Raw genomic sequence first — 16,396 nt, 5'->3', positions numbered from 1 at the left:
GTGGCTGGGCAGGCACCTGCGGCGCGGGAACTCCCGGTGCTGGGGCAGCTTGCTGTTGCGCGGCGTGTGCATCAAGAAAATTAGCCATTCTAATGTCCATCATCCCCGGCAGAGCTTCCATTACATCCTGGAATGCCCTCAACAAGTCCCTCACCGAGTATTCCAGTTCCTCCAGTCGTTCCCCGGTGGTTTCCTCAGGGATCGGTTCTCGACGTTGATAGTCCGGGGGTGGGTCATAGTCTTCTTCCGTTTGGAAGCCCCCGGCTCCCTCCGAATCCTCTACGTGGCCTCGGGGCCCCGATGGCTCGAACATCCACTCCTCGAGGTCTTGCTTGGAACTCCCCTTCTCCGAGGTAGCCCCCGGCTCTGGGAACAATCCCTTGTCAAACAAACTTTCACGTAATCCGCTCCCTCGACGGGAGTACACCTCACGGGTGCCTTGAGTGTTGTACATAGTCCAGTCATCCTGCCGTTGAGTCTTCCGCGGACCCCAGTGCGAAGGGGTCGGAGGCGGCCAAGACAGATGTGCAGGCCAGCGGGGAAGCGTTCCCCCCACGGCACCCTCCAGCGAGGCTGCAGTCACCAAAGGAGCGGAGGTGTGTGGGACCGATCCTGAATCCCCCTCCGTTTTCGGTAGGTCTCCCTCAGCTCCGCTCATGATCTTGCCAGATGCGGAACGATAGGAGAAAGGGAGTTCTAACAATATGTTGGATCCCCAAGCATCGAGAATAAATCCACGTTTTCAAGAAAAGCAAAATTTATTTCAAAGCGTTGAAGACATACTCAAACACGTTCTTTGTTAGAACTGGGGATACACAGTTAGGGCGAGCATAATAAAGGAAATTCAAACAGATACATATCCAATGAATAATATTCCCGCTGGCGGGCTAATGAAACGGTTGCGCGCCCAGTCCATGGGAACCAGGCAGAACATCAGACAAAACACAGGTGCAGTTCTCATGAGATAGCAATAGGCAAGCATTACAGCATCTTCTCCCCCACACATCCACCAGTAGTTATCTTATGCATTCCAGCACAGAAGCAGGATAGTATAAACAAGCCGGGTGCAACAGGGTAAGGATATGTACACAGAGGTCACAGAAAACAGAATGGCAGCTTGCTGACAAACTCTTAATAATAAATGATTTTATTGTTTATTTTTAACGTTTGTATTCCATTTTGAATGTTGCTTGTGCCTAATTATTGTTTAAGTAACAGAAAATCAATCTCTCTGCTGCATCTGGTAAAAAAAAGAAATGGATCTAAAACATGGGCATTTCCCCACCCCCTTTACTTCAATTGTCTGAAGCCAGCATTTAATTCATAAGCAAATGTTATATCACAATACAAAAGTTGTGAGGAATCAAAGTTTACATTTTTCTAATACATTTCTCTATGAATTTTAAAAAGATTATATCCGACGTAGCGTCTCCTCCACAGCAGTGACTTGCTGTTCTGTAGGAAAGAGCAATATTTATTTGAGTCTCAACCAGTGTTCCCTCTAAGCTGAGTTAGTGCGAGCTAGCTCACGGGTTTTTTTAGCCTCCGGCTCACACATTTTTGTCTCAGCTCAGGAAGGGATGGCTCCAGAGCAAACTAATTTATGCAACAGCCAAATCCCTCGGTCACAACTTTAATGCCAGTAGCTCACAATGGAGAATTTTTGCTCACAAGACTCCACAGCTTAGAGGGAATATTGGCTCAACCACATCGATATATAAAGTACAGAGTGAACTGCATAGTACATTTTGAAAAAAATAATGCAAACTCATTCTAGTTAGGGATGGGCATACCCCCCCCCAGAGTTCAGATGAGATGGAAGCCAAAAGTTGTTGTAGGGTTAGTTGACATAATATCATTTTCTCATCCTCTTCCTGAGCCATCCCAAAATGTGCTTGGGTAGAAAACTTTCATGAGCAAAGTAAACAACTGGGGAAATAATCCACAGCAGCTCCCATCTGAGGGGAAAATGCTGCTTTGCCCAGTTAACTTACTGTATTGCCCTGATCATTGTGTGCCCCAAAATAACTGGGACTGCAATCCTACAAACCATTTCCTGGTAGTAAGATCCATTGAATAAAATGGACTTATGTCTCAGTCAACCAGTTTAGGATAGCTCCCTGGGGCCTATCAAAAAGTAGGTTTAAGAGAAATGACAAATTCTCATAATTCCTCTTTACCCAAAGTCTCACTGAAATCCATAAGAACGGAAGAGCTTTGCTGGATCAGACCAGTGGTCCATCTAGTCCAGCATCCTGTCTCACGCAGTGGCCAACCAGTTCCTCTGGAGGGCCAACAACATGGTATAGATGCCAAGACCTTCCCCTGATGTTGCCTCCTGGCCCTGGGATTTAGAGGTTTAGTGTATCTGAATGTGGAGGTTCCCTTTAGTCTAGTAGCCACTGATAGACCTATATGAATCTATCTAATCCTCTTTTAAAGCTGTTTATTCCTCTGGCCATCACTACATCCTCTGGCAGCAAATTCCACATTTTACTCACTCTGTGTAAAGAAGTAAACCATTTCTTCCCAATCCAGTAAACCATTTATTTCTCACACTTTAGGGATTTGAACTCTGTTCCTAATAAATTCAATTTTTATCAATAAGAAGTTTCATCAAAAAGAAGCTTCGTGATGAAGGAGACTGATCAATAGCTACTAGCCATGGTTATTGAAGAGAACTTCCACATAAAGAGGTAGCAAAGCTGTAAGTAGCAGGTGGCAGCAGAAAGACCTTGGCCAGTTTGGTGTAGTGGTTAAGTGTGCAGACTCTAATCTGTGAGAACCGGGTTTGATTCCCCACGCCTCCACCTGCACCTGGCTGGATGACCTTGGGCAAGCTGTAGCTCTGATAAGACCTGTTCTTGAAAAAGAGCAGTTTCTGTTAAGAGCTCTCTCAACCCCGCCTACCTCACAGGGTGTCTGTTGTGGGGAGGGGAAGGGAAAGGAGTTTGTAAGCTGCTTTGAGACACCTTTGGGTAGTGAAGGGCTGGGGTATAAATCCAATCTCTTCTTCTTCTTCTTTATGCCCTGCTTGCCCTTCAGGTACAGGATGCTGGACTAGATGGGACCACTGGTCTGATCCAGCAGGCCTCTTCTTATGCTCTTAAGTTCTTCTCATGAGAGGAGGAGCAGGAAAGGAGGTTCTGCAACATTTCAGATTTTAATTCTGTAGATGCTCAGAGGCAGGCAATGTCTTCCCAAATCTTCTTGTCCTGCTGGAGCACCTCCCAGTGGTGCATAACATAAAACAATTGCAAGGGCTGAAATTACAAAAGGGTGTATTGATTTCTCTCCATAGAGAAATCAAAGAGAAACCCCACTTTTAAAAGAGGAATCAATGGGTGTTATGTTAAAAAGTGAATTTTAGGAAAAAAAGTTCCTCTCCCCATAACAATGTTTTAAAACAAAGCATTATTTAAATTTACTCCTGGGGTTTACTGTCTATGCACAGTAACTGGACCCAGCTGAATGAGACCATTGAGCATCTGCCCTTCCCTTTTTGCATTGCAATCCTAATCAGAAGTATTCAATAGGGCTTTCTCCCAGGTAAATGTAAACCAGAATGTACTGTTAAAGTCTGCAGGCATGACTAGACGTATAAGACTATTTCAAGAGTCAGAAGGTTTGCGATCTGTGACCATGCCATCTGGAGAATTAAGGGGGGGAAACAACGATGTTGGCCATGTTGTGACCTCAATACCACAGAGTTTCCGATGGTTCCTAGAGCTACCCTATGCCACTTCCATGTTTTCTCCAGAAGTGGCATCATGACCTAGCTGACATTCCTTGTCATCCCCATTTCCTTGCCCCCAACCTGCATGAGTCATGCTCATGAGTCCAGCAATAGCCTTGGATGTCTTTAGGGATCATCATCTGTTTAAAGTTTGATTCAGGAACCCACTTGGTTGTATAGTTGTGTTTAAATTGTCTGTTTTCCTTTGTAGATTGCTTTCCATTTCCATTGTGAGAGAAAAGCAGGATACAAATATTTAAATATAGTAAGACACATAGTCCTCTGCTTCCAATATGCATCTGAATGCAAAGATATTTTGTCCATCCCACATTGCTCTCAATGCAGTGTGCATCCTCCTATGTTCTGGATGCCCAGATCAGGGATGAGCCAATATGACCGTTTATGTTTCTTCTGTGATTGCCGTAGGCTGATTTCGCACTAGAGCTGCCTCAATGTTGTGCCACCGTTTGCCCCGATACTACTGGTCAATTTCACACCCGAAGCCGCGGGGCTGCATTTTGACCTGCGGCTTCGCCTGATTTCCCCTGCAGTTTTGTGATCCTGGTTTTTGAAGATCACGAAACTGCAGAGGAAATCGGGCAAAGTCGCGGGTCAAATGCGGCTTCAGGTGTGAAATTGACCAATAGTATCAGGGCAAACGGCGGCACAACATCGAGGCAACTCTAGTGCGAAATCAGCCATTGTCTTTAGGTTCATTTTCCTCATTTTCTTTGCTGCCGTTGATTATTCTTTTCTTTATGGTACTTTTTTGCTATTACTGTACCATTTATATATGAATGTGCCATTTACACCCTACATTTACCTTAGATACGATCGCTGTGCCATTTACACATATGTAATGCAAAGAGAACACTGGAAAATGTGTGGATTTTCATGGGGAAATTCAGCAAGGGAAATCTGGTGTGCGAAGCAAGACTCCTGTCTCCCAAGGGAGAAGAACAGTCAGCACATAGACATTCAAATCAAAGCAGACAGCTTGGGAAATTCAGTCTCATCCCTAGTGCAGACAGACAGCTCCTGCATCAGAGTGTGTCCAATTTATGCTCTCAGTTTCTGATCCAGCAGGTTGATATGAAAGCAGAAGTCTGCTTCTGTGCACATTGTCCTCAACTGGACCCGGGCGAAGAAGAGTGCAGGGGAAGGGGAAGAAGAAAGGGAGAAATGTCTTCTCTTTGCCCTACTCTTCTTCCTGCTCCATGATTATTATTTTTATGAAGTTTTGAATACTTTCCAGAAAGTTATCCAAAATGCAAGGAAAGAAATTGTACTGAAAATCATATTGATTACTTTGAAAAGCAAACAAACCAAAGAGAAAGAATGTAACTTTGGGGGGAAGATAGAAGAGGCAATATAAATAAAAGCACAATATTTTAACCAGAAGTGTGCAGTATTTAATTTTGTTTGTTTGTTTTTTAAAAGCACGGGATATAACCAAAAAAAGTAGGAGCAAAACAAACAAACCAATAAAATTTTTCATGGGTTGCATTCAATGTTCCCTCTAAGCTGTAGAGTCTTGTGAGCAAAAATTCTACTTTGTGAGCTCCTGGCATTAAAGTTGTGAGCGAGCAATCTGGCTTCTGCATAAATTAGTTTGCTCTGGAGCCCTCCTTCCTGAGCTAAGACAAGAATGTGTGAGCCGGAAGCTAAAAAACTGTGAGCTAGCTCACACTAACTTGGCTTAGAGGGAACAGTGGTTGCATTATCTTTGTCCAGAATCCTGAAAAATGAGAGTTGGTTTTCAGTATACACCAAACATGTACTGTGAAGCAGAGTGCATGTTAGCCCAGGCTAGCCCAATCCTGTCAGATCTTGGAAGCTAAGCAGAGGTCCACCTTGGCTAGTATTTGGAAGAGGGACCTCCAAAGAATACCAGGGTCATGACACAAAGGCAGGCAATGGCAAACCATCTCTTAAAACATGTCTTGCCTTAAAAACAAGTCTAGCTCACCAAGTAATGGTGCATAACGCTAAAGAGCTAGAACTTCTGTCTGCCAGACAATCTTAGGATCTCCTGGCTATTCTACACACAATGCCATAAGATAATTTATTTAATTTTAGAGTGTATGGTGGCACACCAGGATGCGACATAATTCTCTGACACTGGCCTAGAAGGTTGATATGCCAATAGGGAGTATTCCTCTGCAATGGTTTTATACATATGCTTGTTTTAAACATACAGCTGTAAGCTTGTAAAGAAACATATTTTACTAACATACGGTTTTTTTCAAGATATGTAGCATCCATGACCAACAGTACCATCTGCAATCGCCCACATAAATCAAGTTTGATTATGTACTTCCCTTCAGAGTCGCTGCTGTTTCTTAGGGGAGCTTCATTTTTTTTTATTCAGCTAAATCTTGCATTTCTGGTTTGTTGCATTTGCTGATTTTCCTATTATTGCTGATTATCCCGATTATCCTAATAATCCTCCCTCCTGTTGCATCTGAAGTATATTAGACCTAGATGAGTCAATGTATTTCATTATTGCTTGCAGTGTGCACACACATCGGTGTGAACCTTACACCACTGCTAATAGTTCAAATCTTCTGGTGAAACTCTGGTCTGATTTGGGACTGGACCAAAATGGAGATTTTTATTTTTAAAAAAAAAAACAGAATTGAAAAGTTTTTTGTCTGTAATTGTCTGTGCCAAGTGATGACAATGCTTCCTTATTGCACAAACCAATGGATTTCTAATCAGATTTTCCCAGCATTTTAAAACAGAAGTAGTAGCCACGTGGAGCCTCAATTTGCATGAGGGCAGTGCAGGTCAAGGGGGAATTAACACTTCCACCCCAGCATGCTTTTGTCAATGTATACGACTACCACCACAACAACTTTTATTAATCTCGGAAGAAGTAAAGGCAGTTGGTTTCAACTGGCAAAACCACCTGAGACACACAAGGTAATCCCCTTTCCTCATCCCTCCCATGGTCAAAACGGGAAATGGCTATTTATATTTTAGAGAAATATTGTGTTAGGTCACAAATTTTCCAGTGTCTCATCTAACTAGACCATCAGTCTCATGGATCTTCTCCTGACACAAAAGTCTTGGGGCATCCTAAAGACAATTATCATGGCATCAGACTTCCTAAACCTCAGTGCCTACACTCAGTTTCTCTCCCCCCCTCCCCACCCCAGTTCCCATCCGTTTGCAAGAAAGCTGCTGGGAGAAACGCGTGGTTATTGTGCATGAAGACAGCAGTACTGATGAAGGCAAGAGCTTGGAGAAATGGTAGCCCTGTTTGGCAGAAAGGAAGGAGGCCACTCTTGGAGCAGCACAGTGAATTTTGTAAAGCAAAAGCCTCCCAACTTCGGAGGGAAATGCTGACTTTGTGCAATTTTCTCCCATGATGCCAGCTGGCCGTTCTTCAGCATCCATCCTCTCCTTCCTCAATTTGTTCATACTTTCATCTGTTCTTAAGAGCAAAGACCTCAGTCTGAAAGTGCTTCATGTTTGGGGGGGGGGGGAGATTTCTTTCTTGCAGCTAAATCTATATAGAAAAGGATCTTTTCACTCTGCCTGATATTCTCAAATTGAATGGAGTCTGATGCAGCACCTCCCCCTGCAGAGGAAAGGTCTCCTTTATTTCAAAAGCTGCCTTTCCATCATGAATTTAAACAAAGGAAAATCCAGCCATAGGCAGAGATAAGACTGGATTCTTTCTAAAGCATAGAATTTACCCAAACACAAACATTAAAAAGCCCCATTAGTGTGCCAGGCTCCAACTTGTTCTTCCTGCTGGGCTTTTTCAGCCCCCTTTCCCACACACCCCCTTCCACTCTCACACCTGAGCCACTCAATCATCCCTATAACCATTTCAAGCCTCCCTCCTCTTCCCTCCATGCCTCTCAGTGAGTCCCAACCTCTTGATCTATCAGGTTTCCTGGCCACCAATCTACTTTCCCCTTTGAACTGACAGTGCAAGGACCTTGGAAGTGATTTAAAAAGGGTGAGGTCTTGCTCCTCATGAAGCCCTGCATCCCCATTCCCATTCCAGTTCAGCCTCCATTGTGAAGGTTTACAAATGGGGTAAGAATCCGTTTAGGACTGGACGATGTTAACAAGTAGCATTTTCCTAAACCCAGGGGTCCAATAAGATAGATCCAGATGGTCAGCCATGTTGGTCTGAAGCAGTAGAACAATGGGGGTCCAATGAGAGTTTTGAAACTAACAGAACAGGCATACAAGTATCACTTCCAGCCAGTCTTCTGGGAACCCATTATGCCTAAAGTAAGGTTTAAATGACGGGCAGAAAGGTACCTGCTGGATATTAGGAAAATGGGTTTTTTTAACAGCAAGAGTAGTCCAGCAGTGGAATGGGCTTTCTAGGGAGGTGGTGAGGTCCCCCTCACTGGCAGTCTTCAAGCAGCAGCTGGAAAAACACTTGTCAGGGGTGCTCTCTAGGCTGAGCCTGCACTGAGCAGGGGGTTGGACAAGACGGCCTGCATGGCCCCTTCCAACCCTGTGATGATTCTATGAGTCCAATGGTGGTTATGGAAAGTGCCACCAAGGCACAGCTTCCTCTCTTCCATAGTACTGCCAGGTGCTGATTGGTATTTTTTTTAAAAAATAGGTTTTTCCTCCTCCCCCAAATTGCAATGCCTCAGGTGAAGTCATCCAACGGAACTTCTTTGTGTGAATTTGTACATGCTTTCCAACCAATAAGTATCGAATTGCTGTTCAAAGAAAAGGACTCGTAGCACACTCCCCAAATCACCCCTATTATCTTTGTGTTGACACTTCATCTGCAAGATGGATGCTGGGCTCCAGGTAGGTCATTTGTAACTCTTCTAATGATGATGACAACAAACACAGAGCAGTGCCCTCCAAATGACATGGAGAGGCCAGCACAATTCTTCACCATCTCCCCGCAAATAAATTGGTTGTCAACATATGCGTGGCCGCCGGTTCCCCCCCCCCCCCGGCCTTTAATGATCACATACCCCTAGCTTAGGGTTATAATGACCTGGAGAAGCTGAATGAAAGATTTTGAGGGTGAAAAACAGGTCAGAGCTAGAGTTGTGGAAGGCAGCATCCACATGAATTTATGCCTAGATTGGAGATTCACTTTGGCTTTGTTTCGCCTGATGCAGTGGAATGGCCAGAGTCTAGTGAATGTTGACATTTGCATGTGACAAGTATGTCCGAAACTCAGATATCATCCACCTTCACAAGAAATACCAACATTGGGCAAATTCTAGGGAGACACTGTATTATATTTAAAACCATGCAACCAGTTGCCTCAAGAAAATAGATTTTCAGTCATGGTTGGGCAAAGTTCTTCAACAGAGTTGGCCACTCTTTAGGGGGGGGGTGTCATAGAAATGTCAAGGAATCAACTCTTCACTTTGAAAGATTAATGGCAACAGTTGAATTATCTGACTAACCTACAGTTACTAGGGTTGCCAGGTCCCCCTGGCCACCAGTGGGGGGTGGGGGAGTAGGACTGCCAGATCCAGGTTGGGAAACTCCTGGAGATTTGGGGATGGAGCCTGGGGAGGAGAGGGAACTCAGTGGGGTGTGATGCCATAGAGTCCACACTCCAACGCATCCATTTTCTCCAGGGGAACTGATGGATGCTGGGCTCCCAGGGAATCCACAGGTCCCACCTGGAGGCTGGCATCCCTAACAATTACCTGGATCTTCCTGATGAGGAGTAACCCTGTCATTTAATGATGTGGCAATACTCGCAGGCAATGTTCCCTCTAAGCCGTGGAGTCTCATGAGCAAACATTCTCCTTTGTGAGCTACTAGCATTAAAGTTGTGAGCGAGCAATTTGGCTACTGCATAAATTAGTTTGCTCTGGAGCCCTCCTTCCTGAGCTAAGACGAAAATGTCTGAGCCAGAGGCTAAAAAATTGTGAGCTAGCTCACACTAACTCAGCTTAGAGGGAACACTGCTCGCAGGTCATGTTCCCGAAACGTGAATGTACTCAGCTCTCTTCAGTCAAGCAACCCATATTCTCATATTGATGGTCTTGTCACAGTTTAAAGCCAGGCAGTATTTTGACTTTATGTGCTGCCTTTGTGATCTGCGCGCTCCATGGCATTCATGATTCACACTCGGCAGCCAGCAAGCAGCTACTGCTGGCACATCATCAGAATCATGGTGCCCGATGCACACACCATTGCCTAGGCAATTCGGAGTCTTTCCCTGCACACAAACCATGGCAGCGGTGTGAGAAAACGCATGAGCAAAGTATTTGTGATGTGATTTAAAACATTTGGTTTCACTCTTCTCCGGGGGAGGATCAGAACTCAGGGAAAAGCTAAGCGACCACTATAGAATGAGCAAAGCATTTTGTAAGTGCTTTCTAGGCTCTTCTTGGTGGATTGCGGGGGTGAGGTTTTTTTCCGGACTTGTGCCTTTGCAGGCACATGGTTCCCAAGCGGTAAGGCAAGATTGTGCATACACAAAGTATTTGTAATTAAGAATGCTCAATAAGAACTAAGCATTTTTTCCCCAATCGTTTGAGGATAATTTGCGATCACATTATAATCTGAGCAGAGAAGGGATTACCCTTCATCGTCTCCTGTGCTTCTATATCCACATAGCTCCTGAGTCTTGACTTGCCCCACACAGAGGATTGCTACATTTTACCCATGCAAAAGACAATCCAGCCTCTTCATATATCAGTCAGGCAATGCCCAAGAAATAGGATGTCATATTACTGTGGCATCACTGGTCATTATGTATAATGTTTCAAAAGCTTTGATGGGCTCTCTTCAAAACAGCCACAGGAGTTGAGCCGGGTTGACATCAGCTTTAGAGATTTTTGTCCCGAACTTTCCCTCTGGGATCTCTGTCTCCAGAGGAGACATTTCATGATGGTGTGCCATACATCTGCTGAGATTCATGTGTGAAATTTAGACTGCTGTCCTCAGCATACACATAACTTTTGTTCCAAGGGCTCAAACACTGAAACACGCATTCATCCATTCATTCATTTACTCCCTTGCTTCATTTATACTCTGCCTCACAGCTGCCCGTATCGTCCTCCACTCCTCCTTTATGCTCACAACATCCCTGTGGGGGTTGTTGAATACGAGACTCAAAGCAGCAGGTGAACAGTGATAACAGCTTTATTCACAAGTCAGAAGAAATCAAGAACGAGACGAAAACATAGAGCAACGGGCTCTCTTTTAAACAGTCCGGGCTTAGGCAGCCATGCCCACAAGTCAGCTAACAACCAATCACTATTTACAAATAAGGTCCAATCAGAGTGCTTCCCTCCAGAATATTGCACAGCTCTGATTGGTGTATTTACAATCCTGGTTCAGAACTCAAGCTAATGCAGAACTTAATACATAACAGGGGTGGTCATATTATGCATTTTCCTCCCCACTTTGAAAATGGATGTGGGGGTTCAACTGGTATTCCAACAAAAGGTAGGAAAAAACTGTATAAAGTAGATGCAATGTCAGATGGACTAATTAAACTCCAGGGCTCCCTAGTTTACTCATATTACTGGCAGGCAAAAGGAGTGTTTGAGAGTTCAGTGTTCCATTTCTCAGCTTCAGTTAGTTTATCATGAGATTACTCTGTAGACCAGAAAGAAATCAGAATGCAAAGGCAGGGCTTTTTTTCTGGGGGTACACGCGGAACAGAGTTCTGCAACCTCTCCAACAAAATTCTTTTAAAAATGTTTAAAAGTTCATGAGTTTTTAGTGTTGTTGTTCAGTCACATAGTCGAGTCCAACTCTTCGTGACCCCATGGACCAGATCACGCCAGGCCCTCCTGTCTTTCACCATCCTCTGAAGTTTGCTCAACTTCATGTTGGTTGCATCGGTGACACTGCCTAACCATCCTTTGTCATCCCCTTCTTCCTTGACCAGGGGTAATTTCCTGCAGGAGCGCACAGGAGTGGAGCTCCGGCAGTAAAGAGCCCAGGGGGCGGGCACATGCAACAAGCCCCACCCGCTGCTGCCAGCAGCCCTCAGTCAGAGCAAGAAGCAGCCAGGTAAGTTGCAGAGCTCCCCCTGCCCCCCCCCCGGCTGAAAACGGTTCAGTGGCACCTTTAAGACCAAGTTTTATTCAGGTAAAAGCTCTCCCTCCTCTGCAAGGACAGATCTGCACATCCCCCCCCCCGGTAGCTAGCAATCCCAAACAGTCCAGTGGAGCCTGAGTGGTGGGTGTTGCCTTCTGACACACTTCCAGTGATTTCAGGGGGTGGGGCATATGCAAATAAGTTATGCTAATAAATTATGCTAATGAGCTCCTGCACCTCTTTTTCTATGAAATCTCCTGTATTTGACCTTCTAACTTTCCCAGCATCAGGGTCTTCTCCAGTGAGTGCTCCCTTCTCATTTGGTGGCCAAAGTATTTGAGCTTCAGCTTCAGTATTTGGCCTTCCATGGAACAGTCACAGTTGATTTCTTCTAGGATTGACTGATTTGATCTCCTTGCAGTCCAAGGGACTCTCAAGAGGCTTCTCCAGCACCATAGTTAAAAAAAAAATCTATTCTTCGGCGCTCGGCCTTCCTTATAATCCAGCTCTCGCAGCCATACATGACTACTGGGAATACCATTGCTTTGACCATGTGGACTTTTGTTGGCAGGGTGATGTCTCTACTTTTTATCATACTGTTTAGGTTTGCAATTGCTTTCCTCCCAAGGAGCAGGCGTCTTTTAATATACAGTATATAGATTTTTCAGTATACAGAAGTTTTCAGTATACAGATTCAAAACTTAATTTCGCTCTTGAGAATTCTGGCACCTCATTTTTTTTTAAGTCCTGGCAAAAGGTATATAGAGATAGAAAGTAACATATGTGTCTTATCTAGGCTATGTGATATCAGTAAGCAGGGAGTCATATTACCCAAACTTAAGCTGGAACAAGGGGCAAAATGTATTTTGCCTTGGTATCAGTATTTGGAATGGCAGATTATAAAGAATAAAGGATCTTCTTTTTTTCTTTTTTTTAAATTAAAATGCAATTGCACTGCAGGGGGGAAAAGAAATCAGAATGACATTTGGTGCACACGTTCAGGGCACAATTCTACATTTCAAATTCAAATACCAGCTTTCCCCCCTTCCCTTAAAATATGAACATATTCAAAGGGGGAGGAAAATGCAAAACACAATGTCATATCTCCTTTGAAGGCTGAGGCATTAGAACGAAAGGTGCACAAGAATGAGAAATTCAAAAACATCCTTATTCAAACAAGTCTAGACTTTCAGACAACTAGTGTTTTATTGGATTCTGAAAATGTACCTCAGGATCCCACTCCCAGATTGCTTAGTTCCTTTATATCTCAAAATTCTCAAAACTGACAAGGGTCTCCCTTTGTTTATTAAAAACAAAATGGGCATGTTGCTTGTTTACCTACTTTTGTTTTTTTCCCATGTAGTCCGAGGTGACTTAAGGCGACCTCATAGGGTTTTTAAGGCAAGAGACATTTAGAGGTGGTTTGCCATGCCTGCCTCCACACCACGACCCTGGTATTCCTTGGAGGTCTCCCATCCAAATACTAGCCAGGGGTGACCCTCCTTAACTGCTGAGATCTGGCAAGATCAGATTAGACTGGGCTATCCAGCTCAGGGCTGTGTCCCTACTAAATCCCCACAAATTCTTTCTTTCATCTTATACCCAGTAAAAAATGAATGCTCTTCAAAAAATGAAGGTGGTTTGGGACAGCAACAGCTAAAAGAAACCAAACTTACTTTTCCTGGGTATGGGATTGTAGAGTGTAACGAGGACAGCATAAGGAAGCAAATCTCACTCTTGTAATGTATTCAGAAGCTGCCATGAATGCATTAAGATGTATGTGAAACATCTCATAGGGAAGCACTCGGAATCAGGAGAGCAGCCAATCAAAACAAAGTTTCAGGACCAATCAATAGTTATCGCTTGCTGTTGACAAGAAGTCGTTAATTATGGTGAAGATACATTTCTTCCCATTGACCACGAAAGATGATTTGCCAGGATGTATTGTTGACAAAGGGGATTGCTGTTCGGATTCTGAAAAGCCAAGCACTAAAGGAAGTCATATCATTTGCTGATGCTTGAGTCGGCTGTGAAATATACTCCCCTACTGAAGATGTAGCCAAGTTGGGATTCTAGCTTGAAATCTGCATTTCCGTTTATGCAAAATGCCTGACCCTGTCCGGGAGGACAGGAGATGCTAAAAGGGGTTCTGGGCTACAGAGTCAAGGTGAGATAACCCTTAGATTTCATAGTTGGACTGAGAAAATCCAGGTTCACATCCCCACTCCACCATGCAAGCTTCATGGAGTGACCCGTCGCTGTCTCACAGACTACTCTACTTCACAGAGTTTTGGGGGATGGAGGAGAACAATGTATGCTGTCCTGAGCTTCTTGGAGAGAAGCAGTTTTGATGATGCCCCAAGAAACTGGCGGCAACACAATGGCATGGCCAGTGCTCCCAGATCACAGATCTCCTCAAAAATGAGCAAGGTATCTGATACAGTGAGGGTTGCCAGCCTCCAGGTAATTAAACTAAGTATAGTTTAACGAAACAAATAACGAAAATTGCAATTTATAGAAACAACTACATTTCTGTTATGCAATCGATATCTCAGTTTCTGTGTATCAGAAATTCAACGGGGTTTTTTAGTGTCCCTGATAAATTGCTGATACAATCGCATTCATTCATTCATTCATTCAACAAGTGAAAACCATGTATTTCAGCCATCAGGTGTCCTTGCTGTGATTTGACCTTGTTGAAAACTGGAAGCGACGGAGGTTGTTAGCCAACTTATCTGCCATTCTATGCTTCCGCAAGGCTCACAAGCACGACTCCAACAGGCAAGCTATACTGCCTGTCAGGGGTCATTTCGTAGAAAAAGAGGTGCAGGAGCTCATTAGCATAACTCATTAGCATAACTTATTTGCATATGCCACACCCCCTGACATCACTGGAAGTGTGTCAGAAGGCAACACCCACCGCTCAGGCTCCACCCCAAAAATCTCAGAGAAAAGAAAGTACCATTCAGAGAAGGCCCTTTGCACATACTTTTGTCTCCAGCTCAGTGAAGGTTATTCCACATATGTTCAAAGACCTTTTACTCATGAGCTCTAAAACAAACAAAACCCATTTTGCGGTGCCATAAATGTTAAGAGGCACATTGCCTATTATTTTCAAATACAACCCTTGTTTTCAGGTGAGACACTCTACACATGCTCAGGTTCAGAAGCTCTGAACCACATCTTTACCCAAAGGCAGCCCCCACACACACTCTATGTGCAGCAGGTGCTACACCCCATACAATTTCTTAGAGAAAAACTCCGGCAGGAAACGAGCTCTGCTGCCTGTTTCACACATGCTTCTTCGTGGGAAATCATGAAGTGCAAGCTTCAAAGATTCATCCAATTAAGGGTGGGTGGTCAATCCTAGGTTTCCAAAACAGCAATAATTGTCAAAACTTTTCTTGTCAGTGCCGCCTTCAGGTAGTGGCTGCAGATCTCCTGGGATTACAATCAGTTCCCAGGGAGAAAATGGCTGCTTTTGGTTGTAACCTGCTGAAGTTCTTCCCCTCCCCAAATGCCTTCCTCCCCAGGCTCCACCCACAAAATCTCCAGGAATTCCCACCCTAGAGCTGGCAGCCCTAGGGAAAATTGGGATACAAGATTTAATGGCATCTATTCTCCTTCTTCATGCTCAGACAATTAATGAAACTGAAGCTCTAATACTTTGGCCACCCAATGAGAAGGGAGCACTCACTGGAGAAGACCCTGATGCTGGGAAAGATTGAAGGTCAAAGAAGACGGGGACGGCAAAGGATGAGATGGTTAGACAGTGTCAGCGATGCAACGAAATTGAGCCAGCTTCAGAGGACGGCGGAAGACAGGAAGGCCTGGTGGGATCTGGTCCATGGGGTCGCAAAGAGTCGGACTCGACGGTGCGACTGAACAACAACTGGTGAGAGCAATGCTTCTTGTCTGCAGAGAATACATAGTTCTCAACAATGGCCCAGAGTGCAGATGAATCCCCAGGTTTGAGAAAAATCTGAGAATGAAAAAAGTAGAAAGGGGGGGGAGCAAAGGACCTTTTTGAAGCCCCCCCCCCAAGGTGCCTCTCTTAGATTCTTGCCCCTCCTCCTTCCTCAAGATGGCCAGTCTCGTGCCTTGAACTGATCTCCAGACAGTCAAGATCCATTCCCCTGGGGAAAGTGGCTGCTTTGGAGCATTGGCTCTATGCCATTATACCCCACTGAGGTTCCACCCCTTCCCAAACCACTTCCCCCCACCCCCAATCTCCAGGTATTTCCCAACCCAGAGTTCACAACCCTCCAACTGGGAGGTAGAGCTTGAGAAAGCAGCAGCAGCCTTTCTTTCCCACCTGTTTCTTCCTCACAGACCAGTCTCGATGACTTCAGTGGAAACATGCTTCCCGCAATGAGGCAATTGTAGGGAACGTTGAACTGTGCCTGGGAATGTGAACCACATCTCCTTTTTAAATGTTATTTCAAGCAAGCCCTCCTGTTAACCTTATGAAAGACACGTCAATCACGGTTTCTGCTGCTGGTGCTCTTGCAAGCCACTTGGCATTCCGCAGGAGTGCCAAAGCTCCTTTTCGCATCTGTGCTATGCACATTATGTGCAGGGATTTCCAACATCAACATGACAAACTTTTTAGCGGACTGCTCTGTTTCATGCCATTTCCCCTCCCCC

The sequence above is a fragment of the Gekko japonicus genome, unplaced genomic scaffold (genome assembly GCF_001447785.1).
Source record: "Gekko japonicus isolate JY-2015 unplaced genomic scaffold, Gekko_japonicus_V1.1 scaffold129, whole genome shotgun sequence".
In the NCBI taxonomy this organism is placed as follows: domain Eukaryota; kingdom Metazoa; phylum Chordata; class Lepidosauria; order Squamata; family Gekkonidae; genus Gekko; species Gekko japonicus.
Note: the sequence above shows the minus strand (reverse complement) of the source record.